An 11807-nucleotide genomic window follows, 5' to 3' on the forward strand; every position below is an offset into this window, starting at 1 on the left:
TTCAATAGATGAAAAGAGAAATTATAAAAATTCACAAAATAAAAGAAGTAAAAAGGAACACAGACTATAAAAATGAGACTGATGGGAAGTAGAAAATTGCAAAGCAGAAATGGCTAGAGGAGAGGTGCAAAACTGCAGTAGCATGTGTGATTAGTGGAAGTACAGATATTGCCTACAGGAAACGTAAGGGGACCTTTGGAAAAGAGCTACAGCATATTAAAATCTCAGATGTCAAGCCAATGCTAAGAAAAGAAGAAAAAGCTGAAAGGTGGAATGAATATATAAAGGTTTATACATAAGAAATGAAGTTGAAGGCAATATTGTAGAAAGGTAAGAGGAAGTAGATAAGGATGAGAAGGGGTATATAATGCTGCGAGAAGAACTTGACAGAGCACTGAAATACCTACGTTGAAACAACGCACCTGGACAAGAACTCGTTCAGAATATTGAGACCCTTGGGAGAGCCAGCCTTGGGAAAACTATTCCTCTTTGTGCAAGGTATATGTGAAAGGAGAAATACCCTCAGACATCAAACAGAATTTAATAAATCCAATTCCAAAGGAGTCTGTTGCTGACAGGTGCGGACAATCAGTTTGCTGTCACAAGAAGTACCGAAAGACTGGAAGCAGGTAATCCCTTAAAAATCAGTTTGTGTCCTGAAGAAATGTAAGGACACGTAAGGAAATATTGACCCTATGACTTATATTGACGCAAAGCTTCGTTATGAGCATTTGTAGATTAGGAGAAAACTTTAGATAAAGTTAACTACAATACACTCTTTGAAATTCTGAATGTAGCAGGGACATGAAAGGCAAGTGATGGTTGAGAAAGAAGTGAGAACGGGTTTTAGGTTCTCCTCATGTTATTCTGTCTATGCATTCATCAAGTAGTAAAGAAAACCAAGGAGAAACTTGGAATGGAATTAAAGTTTAGGACGAAGGAATTTAAACTTTGATGTTTGTCAGTGACGTTACAATTCTGTCATAGACTACAAAGAAACAAGAAAATCAGGCGAACGGACGCATAATGTTGTGGAAAGAGGTCATAAGTGAACATTAGCAAAAGTAAAACGAAGATAATGTAGGGAAGCAAAATTAAGTCAGGTGATACTGTGAGAACTAGATTTTGAAATGAGACACTAAAATTAAGAGACGAATTATGTGTTTTGAGTAGCAATTAACTGATGATGACCGAAGTGGAGAGAATATAAAAAGCACATTGGCAGCACCAAGAAATGCTTCTTTGAAAAACATATATGTGGTGTCTGTTCTTTCGAACATGTCTGAAAGAACACACACCATATATGCAATTAAGACTATGGTGGCCAATACTTTCTTCAGTGCAGACGCACACCAAGCTCGAACTCCTACGGGAATCGGCGAGATGTCGCGAGTAGTATGGCTAATGAGCAAGGGCTCTACATCGGTAGTGTGTGATGAAGGTTCAGAATTTAGGTCTGACGATATGGGTGTTAGAGTAGTCCGTGTGGTTGCGATGACCAGTGTGCCCGTATGGTGTCATAGTCAGTGCATCTGCATAGGAAGCAGTAGACCTGGGTTCGAATCCCTGTCTGGAACAAATTTTCAACTTGCCCCATCGATATAAATCAGTGCCTACTGGTAGCTAATGTATTTCATTCCTTTGCGTCTTGTTTTAATACAAAATATAAATTTAAGTGTTATGTAGTCTTTTCTAAAAGTATATTTTTGGCGTTTAGTCTTCTATGTAAATGTAATGTTGACGATAAGCAGTACAGAAAACGAAAAAATGAGAAGCTTTTGAAATGTGGTACTTTGGAAGAATGTTGGGGTTGGATGGGTAAATGGTATAACTAACGAAGGTCTACTGAACCGAATCAGGGAGAAAAGAAAATGATGGTACAACTTCACAAATTCCGAGATAGGTAGAGGCATCAAGGAACAGCCAGCGTGGCTCCTAACATCTGCTGACACAACGTGAGAATGGCCAGGTCTGCAAGCTTTTCCTCGTTATCAGCCAAGGCTGCATCGCAACTGCTGGCACAAACTGGCAACCGACGAGTTGGCAATCCTTTTCCAGCACAGTGGTTCCGTGCCACCTCAGGTTATCAGCTAAGGCTGAACAAAGTCTACTCGGACATGGACGCCAGAAAAAGGAGTTCTCTTTCCGGACAATATGTGTACGTCAACTCACGTGTTGCATGAGTCTCATTTTACCATATTGTAGGGGTGTTGAGCGTAGATCCCTCTGCGTTTTTAGGATTATCTGGACCTGTAGAGCATCTTTCAGCGCTAATAAAAGTGGTTAGCATGTTAACATTTATTGGTTCATATTTACAGCTCAGTGTCTTCCCATCACCATCAGCTGACCCCTTGTGTCAGTGATATGGGGGATTTCCGCTGATTCCTGTTGTCAGCTCGACTTGGTCACTGCTCCAGCAGCTTGGCTGAAGTCTTGTGGGCATGAGTCTCATTTTACCATATTTTAGGGGTGTTGAGCGTAGATCCCTCTGCGTTTTTAGGATTATCTGGACCTGTAGAGCATCTTTCAGCGCTAATAAAAGTGGTTAGCATGTTAACATTTATTGGTTCATATTTACAGCTCAGTGTCTTCCCATCACCATCAGCTGACCCCTTGTGTCAGTGATATGGGGGATTTCCGCTGATTCCTGTTGTCAACTCGACTTGGTCACTGCTCCAGCAGCTTGGCTGAAGTCTTGTGGGCTTAAGGGTGTGCCCCACACTTTTTAGAGTGTCCTTGATCCCAGTCTGGAAGATAATGGTGAACTGTGATGACCCATCAGGATGCACTGTGCTGTGTAGTCAGATGATTCTTACCCCACCAGACAGGTAGGCCCTGGCATCTGGAAGTGGTTGCAGAAATGACCAGGAACAGAGGCACTGGGTGGCCCTCTCACCCGGCACTGGCAATGACATTAATGCAATAAGCACCGCCAGATGTGTTGGTATTGGAAGACCCTCAGTCTCCCCGCCAACGATGTGGTAGGTGGCAACCAATACCAAGCTCCACGAGTGGCAGGTCGTGGTTACTTGGATGTTGCCATCTCAGGAACAGAAAATAGCGTGTTCACAAGAAGTGCAGGAATATCTAACACATGCACAACAATCACTGAATTGAGTGCTAATAGTGTGAAGTCCACTGATCCCAAAGACCACCTGAATTCAGAACTGGAGAATCGGTATTTATGGAGACTGGCGTGAGGCAAGTGAATGACTGAATGTGGCCTGTTTCTTAACGAGTTGTCAGTGGTCCTCGTTCCACTCCATTTGCTTAACAATTTGTTGCAGTCTCTTGACCGCACCGTCAGGTCTCTGAAATTTGTTATGCCGTCTGAGGTAACTCTTGTTGATTCTTATCAAGATTCAGATGGTTCAAATGGCTCTGAGCACTACGCGACTTAACTTCTGAGGTCATCAGTCGCCTAGAACTTAGAACTAATTAAACCTAACTAACCTAAGGACATCACACACATCCATGCCCGAGGCAGGATTCGAACCTGCGACCGTAGCGGTCGCTCGGCTCCAGACTGTAGCTCCTAGAACCGCACGGCCACTCCGGCCGGCCTCTTATCAAGAGCTAATGACTATGTCTCCATCCTCCTCTCTTGGTTGATACTTTGCTGAATGTGATATTTGTGCTGGGCAATTGTTTCCGATGAAGCAATGTGTGCTCATGTAAGCGACTGACTTACAGTGCTGATATTTTCCTTCTACTGCATAGCTATGTCACCACCTCAGCCTGTGTCGCCTATGTATGTGCTAATGTGAACTTCAGCAAAATTTAATTTCACCCCATTTTTTGCTCTGTGGCCTGTAAGTATACAGGGAGACTAACAGAGGACTGCTGAATGCATGTAACAATCGACCGCTGGCGCTTCCATCATCGTATAGACGATGTTTCCAAAAATAATTTCTCCTATTCTCCAAGAGAAACACAGACAATGCATGTTAAACATATAGCTTAAGCCTGTAAGTGACAAGGTGGAAAACAGGAAATGAATAAATAAATGCGATTTTTTTAAAAAAAGAAACAGTTTATTTATTGCTAAGCCAATTCAGTGGTAGTTGTGCATTTTATTAGCGTTCATAAATTCATGTTGCCCATATCTCATGTTTAGCTGCTTGAGGGCAGGACTCCTTGTGTTTCCAGACTCGGAATAGATGCAGTTCTATAAATATCTTGAAACCAGGACACCTACTCACGAACTTTGATGTAAACTATGATGCCTCTATCATCATAAGTTCAGGGCGACGACACCATATCTTCATATCCATCATTGTCTCAGCGTGTTGAATGATAAAATTGTTTCAATGACGCCCCTGTTTTTCGAGTACTGTTAAACTGTACCGAGCTAAACTGTTTGGGCGAAACAATTGTGGAATACCTCGTTAATACTAGTCCAGAATTGGAGAATGCTATGAAAACACCTTTAAAGGCAATTTGTACACACTCATTATAAAACCTTTTTGTGTCTGCGATAATATTCGCAGTTTGAGGCATCATTGTAAAACACTCCACATGCCGTGTAATACCTCTTCGTTTATACTATAAGTTGTACAATTCCCGTTAGCGACGAGTAGTTTACGAGATGGTCATGTAGTAATAATGTGCAAGCAGCAGACCCTGCAGGAAAGTTCTGTGATGATTCTAATTCAGTATGTACATCCACAATTCGTCTTCCCGGCCTCACATTGCTTTGAACAGTCCGTCACTACTATGAGTGATAATTTCTTAAACTTCTGTGGGCTGAGTGTACATCCGAAACTATCACCAGTTTCAAAGTAAGGAGGGTAAAACCTTGGCTACGTGTCATACAATAGTTCATATACGTTTTTGTCCCAATCAAGCTGTTATCCTACGGAAAAACTGCGAGTTTAGGTAAACTCTACAGTCTTTTAGTTTATAGTCACCAGATATGCTGAAGCTACGGTCGCAGGTTCGAATCCTGCCTCGGGCATGGATGTGTGTGATGTCCTTAGGTTAGTTAGGTTTAAGTAGTTCTAAGAACTAGGGGACTGATGACCTCAGATGTTGAGTCACATAGTGCTCAGAGCCATTTGAACCATTTGAACCAAATATGCTCACATATTTTTTCATATTCCACTTCCTGTCTGTTTGCAGTGCTATAATAATAAAACGAGGCGTTTCAGCTCAGCAGAAGTCTAAAGTCTAAGTCATTTGGTGGGATAACTGTGGAAGGACATGGCAGCTGAACTCTAGAATTCAGTACACATAAAAGTTTCAGATGATCTTAGTAGCACAATCCCATATTGCTCTCCACCTTCTAGTACACTACTGACCATTAAAATTGCTACACCACGAAGATGACGTGCTACAGACGCGAAATTTAACCGACAGGAAGAAGATGCTGTGATATGCAAATCATTAGCTTTTCAGAGCATTCGCACAAGGTTGGTGCCGGTGGCGACACCTATAACGTGCTGACATGAGGAAAGTTTCCAACCGATTTCTCATACACAAACAGCAGTTGACCGGCGTTGCCTCGTGAAAAGTTGTTGTGATGCCTCAAGTAAGGAAGAGTAATATGTACCATCACGGTTCCGACTTTGATAAAGGTCGGATTGTAGCCTATCGCGATTGCGGTTTATCGTATCGTGACATTGCTGCTCGCGTTGGTCGAGATCCAATGACTGTTAGCAGAATATGGAATCGGTGAGTTCAGGAGGGTAATACGGAACGCCGTGCTGGATCCCAACGGCCTCGTTTCGCTAGCAGTCGAGATGACAGGCATGTTATCCGCATGGCTGTAACGGATCGTGCAGCCACGTCTCGATCCCTGAGTCAACAGATGGGGTCGTTTGCAAGACAACAACCATCTGCACGAACAGTTCGACGACGTTTGCAGCATCATGGACTATCAGCTCGGAGACCATGGCTGAGATTACCCTTGACGCTGCATCACAGACAGGAGTGCCCGCGATGGTGCACTTAACGACGAACGTGGGTGCATGAATGGCAAAACGTCATTTTTTCAGATGGTTCAAATGGCTCTGAGCACTATGGGAATTAACTGCTGAGGTCGTCAGTCCCCTAGAACTTAGAACTACTTAAACCTAACTAACCTAAGGACATCACACACATCCATGCCCGAGGCAGGATTCGAAACTGCGACCGTAGCGGTCGCGCGGTTCCAGACTGTAGCGCCTAGAACCGCTCGGCCACTTCGGCCGGCTTTTTCTGATGAATCCAGGTTCTGTGTACAGCATCATGATGGTCGCATCCGTGTTTGGCGACATCGCTGTGAACGCACATTGGAAGCGTGTATTCGTCATCGCCGTACTGGCGTATCAAACGGCGTGATGGTATGGGGTGCCATTGGTTACACGCCTCGGTCACCTCTTGTTCGAATTGACGGCACTTTGAACAGTGGACGTTACATTTAAGATGTGTTACGACCCGTGGCTCTACCCTTCATTCGATCCGTGCGAAACCCTACATTTCAGCAGGATAATGCACGACCGCATGTTGCAGGTCCTGCACGGTCCTTTCTGGATACAGAAAATGTTCGACTGCTGCCCTGACCAGCACATTCTCAAGATCTCTCCCCAATTGAAAACGTCTGGTCAATGGTGGCCGAGCAACTGACTCGTCACAATACGCCAGTCACTACACTTGATGAACTGTGGTATCGTGTTGAAGCTGCGTAGGCAGCTGTAACTGTACATGCCATCCAAGCTCTGTTTGACTCAATGCCCAGGCGTATCACGGCCGTTATTACGGCCAGAGGTGGTTGTTCTGGGTACTATTTCTCAGGATCTACGCACCCAAATTGCGTGAAAATGTAATCACATGTCAGTTCTAGTATCAGAGCCTGTCTAGCGTTCATATAACACATTTATCACCTTCAAGGAACCCAATTAACATTTCAAGTGGGATGGAAACTGTTGTGGACTGACAAGAGCAGCCAGTCCACAATGAAGTAGCCGATAGGGCACGCGTCAACTCACGCCGTCTTGCGTTAAATCTGAAACAGGATATGTGGTAAAAGCTATAAAGAAAAGAACGGAGCTTCTCATATACTTATCTTTAATTTCTTCTTGTACAACTCTATGGTGAACACAAGTGAGACTCTCTCCAGATATTGATAACTGCGCCTTGCTAGGTCGTCCGTACTACTGGGGCCGAGTTCTAGTCAGTCTCTCGAGACCTGCCATGTGGTGGCGCTCGGTCTGCGATAACACAGTGGCGACACGCGGGTCCGACATGTACTAGAGGACCGCGGCCGATTTAAGCTACCACCTAGCAAGTTTGGTGTCTGACGGTGACACCACAGAAACAAAAATATGGGAAGCACTTAATTGAAACCATTAAACCATTTGATGTTGAATGATAATTCTTATGTCATCATTACTCTTAAACACTGCTGACGAAATACGTTTGTGGGAAAAATATTGCTGGTTGATGATAATCTAGTCATACTGAACTGGAATTTTTAAGTTGAGTGACATCACTGCGAGGTTTCAATCCAATGTATTTAAGAAATTCGTAACTCTCACGAGTTATCACGAACTGCTTCCACTGAAAATTGGTCTTCTGATGCTTGTGTACGTTGTATTTATACTTCATACACATAATGCTCCTTCAGATCCGGAATAAAATAATAATTGGATTCTCTTACCGACCTCCCAATTCAGATGACACAGTTGCTGAAAGGTTGCAGAATACTTGAGTTTAACTTCGAACACATACCCGACTCATACAATTATAGTTGGCGATGACTTTAATTTATTCTCGATATGTTGGAGAAAATACATTTTTAAATCCGGAGGTACGCATAAAACACTATCCGAAAGGTTGTCGTACCGAGATTGAACATCGTAACTCCCAAATCCTCCAAAAATAAACGAAAAATATATCTATTCAAAAAAGGAGATAAAAATTCACTTGACGCCTTCCTGAGAGACAATATCCACTAGTTCCAAATAAACGATGTAAGTGTAGACCAGATATGGCTTGAATTCAAAGAAGTAGTATCGACAGCAATTGAGAAATTTATACCAAAAACATTAACAAACGGCGGAGTTGATCCCTCTTGGTACACAAAACGAGTCAGAACACTGTTGCAGAAACAACGAAAAAAGCATGCCAAATTTACACAAACGCAAAATCTTCAAGATTGGCGATCTTTTACAGAAGCTCGAAATTTAACGCGGACATCAATGCGAAATGCTTATTATGTTTTCCACAACGAAACTTTATCTCGAAATCTGGCAGCAAATCCAACGTGATTCTGGTCGTATGTAAAGTATGCTAGCGGCAAGACACGGTCAATACCTTCTCTGCGCGATAGCAATGGAAATGCTATTGATGACAGTGCGGCGAAAGCAGAGTTACTAAACACAGCCTTTGGAAATTCCTTCACCATAGAAGACGAAGTAAATATCCCAAAATTCGAATCAAGAACATGAGTAACTTAGAAGTGTATATCGTTGGAGTAGTGATATAATGTAAATTACTCAATAAAAACAAGGCTTCTGGTCCAGACTGTATATCAGTTAGGTTCCTTTCAGAGTATGCTGATGCAATAGCTCCATATTTAACAATAATATACAGCAGATCGCTCGACGAAAGTTAACGTACGCAAAGACTGGAAAGTTGCACAGGCCACAACAATATTCAAGAAACGTAGTAGGAGTAATCCTCTAAAGAACAGCTACGTATCATTAGCGTCGATATGCAACAGGATTTTGGAACCTATCTTGTTTTCGAACATTATGAATTACCTCGAATAGAACAGTCTATTGACACGCAGTCAACACTGATTTAGAAAACATCGTTCCTGTGAAACACAACTAGCTCTTTACACACAAAAAGTGTTGAGTACTATTGACAAGGGAGTTCAAATTGATTCCGCATTTCTAGATTTACAAAAGGCTTTTGACACTGTACCACGCAAGCGGCTTGTAGTGAAATGGCACGCTTATGGAATATCGTTTCAGTTGGGTTCGTGATTTCCTGTCCGAGAGGTCACAGTTCGTAGTAATTGACGGAAAGTCATCGACTTAAACAGAAGTGGTTTCTGACGTTCCCTAAGGTAGTGCTACACGCCCACTGCTGTTCCTTATCTATGTAAACGATTCAGGAGACAATCGGAGTCGCCGTCTTAGGTTGTTTGCAGATGATGCTGTCGTTTATCGCCTCGTAAACTCACCAGAAGATCAAAACAAATTGCAAAGCGATTTATAAAAGTTATCTGAATGGTTCGAAAATTGGCAATGGAACCTAAATAACGAAAAGTATGAGGTCATCCACCTGAGTGTTGAAAGGAATCTTTTAAACTTCGGTTACACGATAAATCAGTCAAATCTAAAGGCCGTAAATTCAACAGTAAATTCAACCAAACACTTAGGAATTACAATTACGAACAATTTAAATTGGAAAGAGGCGACGGCCTTGCCGCAGTGGATACACCGGTTCTCGTCAGATCACCGAAGTTAAGCGCTGTCGGGCGTGGCTGGCACTTGGATGGCTGACCATCCGGGTAGCCATGCGCTGTTGCCATTTTTCGGTGTGCACTCAGCCTCGCAATGCCAACTGAGGAGCTACTCGACCGAGTAGTAGCGGCTCCGGTCAAAGAAAACCATCATAACGACCGGGAGTGCTGTGTACTGACCACACGCCCCTCCTATCCACATTCTCGGTTGAGGATGACACGGCGGTCGGATGGTCCCGATGGGCCACTTGTGGCCTGAAGACGGAGTGCTTTTTTAAATGGGAAAGAACACAAAGAAAATTTTGTGGGGAAGGTAAGCCAAAGACAGCGTTTTATACGAAGAATACTTAGAAGATGCGACAGATCTACCAAACAGACTGCCTACAATTCTCTCGTCCGTCCTCTTTTGGAGTACTACTGCGCGGTCTGGGATCCTCACTAGATAGGCTTAACGGAGTACATCGAGAAAGTTCAACGAAAAGCAGCACTTTCGCATTATCGCGAAATAGGGGAGAGAGAGTCACGGACATGATACAGGATTTGGGATGGACACCATTAAAACAAAGGCGTTTATCGTTGCGGAGGAATTTTCTCAACAAATTTCAGTCACCAACTTTCTCTTTCGAATGCGAAAATATTTTGTTGACGCCGATCTAAATAGGGAGTAAAGATCATCATAATAAAATAAGGGAAATCAGAGCTCGCATAGAAAGATATAGGTGACCGTTTTTTCCGCGTGCTGTTCGACAGTGGAATAATAGAGAATTATTGTGAAGATGATTCGATGAGCCCTCTGCCAGGCACATAAGTGAGATTTCCAGACTTTCTATGTAGATTTAGATTTAAATGAAGACGGACTATAATTTCCTCGCTGTGAAAACCGACTAGATTCGCATTCTGATCTATGATATTCAGCTCGAGTTGGTCTAACGTCTGAAGAGTCACTGGGAGCTATGTTGGATTATTGGGAACCTCTACAGTTTTATAACCTGGACCCACTGTAGGAAAAAACTGTGTATAGAGTGGATTAATTTGTCACTAAGGTATAAAGTCGTAACGATATTACACTCAACATGAATCCTACTGGCTAGCAGTATATAAACTTTCTGATTCGACTCTTCAATTTTATCAGTATCATGCTGTCTCTTCTGTTGTTCTTATTTCTGTTTTAAACGAATTAATGTCTGCGCGTAACTCAAACCCTTTAACAAATCTTTTACATACGGACTTAAGTAGTCAGTGTTATAGGAGCCAGGAGGTTTTATCATAGTTTCCCCACTTCGTAGATGAAGATTATTTCTTGCGTCAGTAACATCAGCTATGCTATTGTATGTTTCCAGCTCGATCAATGCAATACTCCACTCTCCCTTGCTTAGATCTATTGGCGGAAAGTGGTTCACTTTTAATGTAGATGAAAGTTCTTCTAAAGTCAGAATGTATGACATCGTATCTAGCCTTTAACTGATGCAATCAAATGCATACTGCCTGTTTTACGCAATCATAAAAAATAAATAAGTAATATGAACTGATGTCTTGATAGAGTTGAAAATTGTAAAATACCGCCTGATGTCAGTGAAGTAACAGCACAATTCTTGTGATCGTCTTTACACCTTGGATTTCTGCATCATCTTTGCCAATGTATTCCACATAATCATAGCGCAAACTCTAGGGATTTTGAGTTTTCTGAAGAGTTTACGCAGATCTACATTTGTTAGTGCTCTGTCCTTTACCGACAGAGAAGGTCTCCTTGACATATTATGTCTTTTAATCTCCTGTAGTTGCTTCTCTGCGTTTCATGCATTCTTCATCGCTTGAGTTATGGCAGTGGCTCCTTCTACTAACAAACCAATGTCCGACAGACCCGCAAATGCAGGGATTAGAAACGCAGTTATTCTGCCAAATGTCTTAGGTATTGGCAGAAGCCTAAGCGTTTTAACACGTCTTGACTATACATAAAGTTATGATTAGATCAGTGGTTACATATGGATGTGAAGCATGGGTGTTAACCAGCACTGATGAACAACTCAGAATATTTGAACGAAGAATATTATGGAAAAGTTATGGAAGGATTGTAAACAATGGTCGTACCTAAAAAGCAAGCACCAAATATGAGTTGGATCGTCTCATACAAGGAGCTGATATTGTACGGCTAATTGAAAGTAAAATACTGGCCTATTTGGGGCATATCCTAAGGACGGAGGACACAGGAACTACAAAGGTCTTCCAATTGAAACCGATAGAAAGAAGGAAGACCACATACACGATGGCTGGACGACATGGAAGGAAACGTCAGAGCTCCAGGAAGGAGAATAGAGAAGAAACGTAAGCGAGAGGGCAGAATGGAAGGAAACTG

The 11807-nt window shown here is 42.5% G+C and overlaps 1 pseudogene; it reads left to right on the forward strand.

The window, feature by feature from the left end:
• The first annotated feature begins 9404 nt into the window (after positions 1-9404).
• On the forward strand, positions 9405-9522 carry LOC126250030 (5S ribosomal RNA; annotated as a pseudogene).
• The last annotated feature ends 2285 nt before the right edge of the window (positions 9523-11807 follow it).

The sequence above is a fragment of the Schistocerca nitens genome, chromosome 3 (genome assembly GCF_023898315.1).
Source record: "Schistocerca nitens isolate TAMUIC-IGC-003100 chromosome 3, iqSchNite1.1, whole genome shotgun sequence".
Classification (NCBI taxonomy): Eukaryota; Metazoa; Arthropoda; class Insecta; order Orthoptera; family Acrididae; genus Schistocerca; species Schistocerca nitens.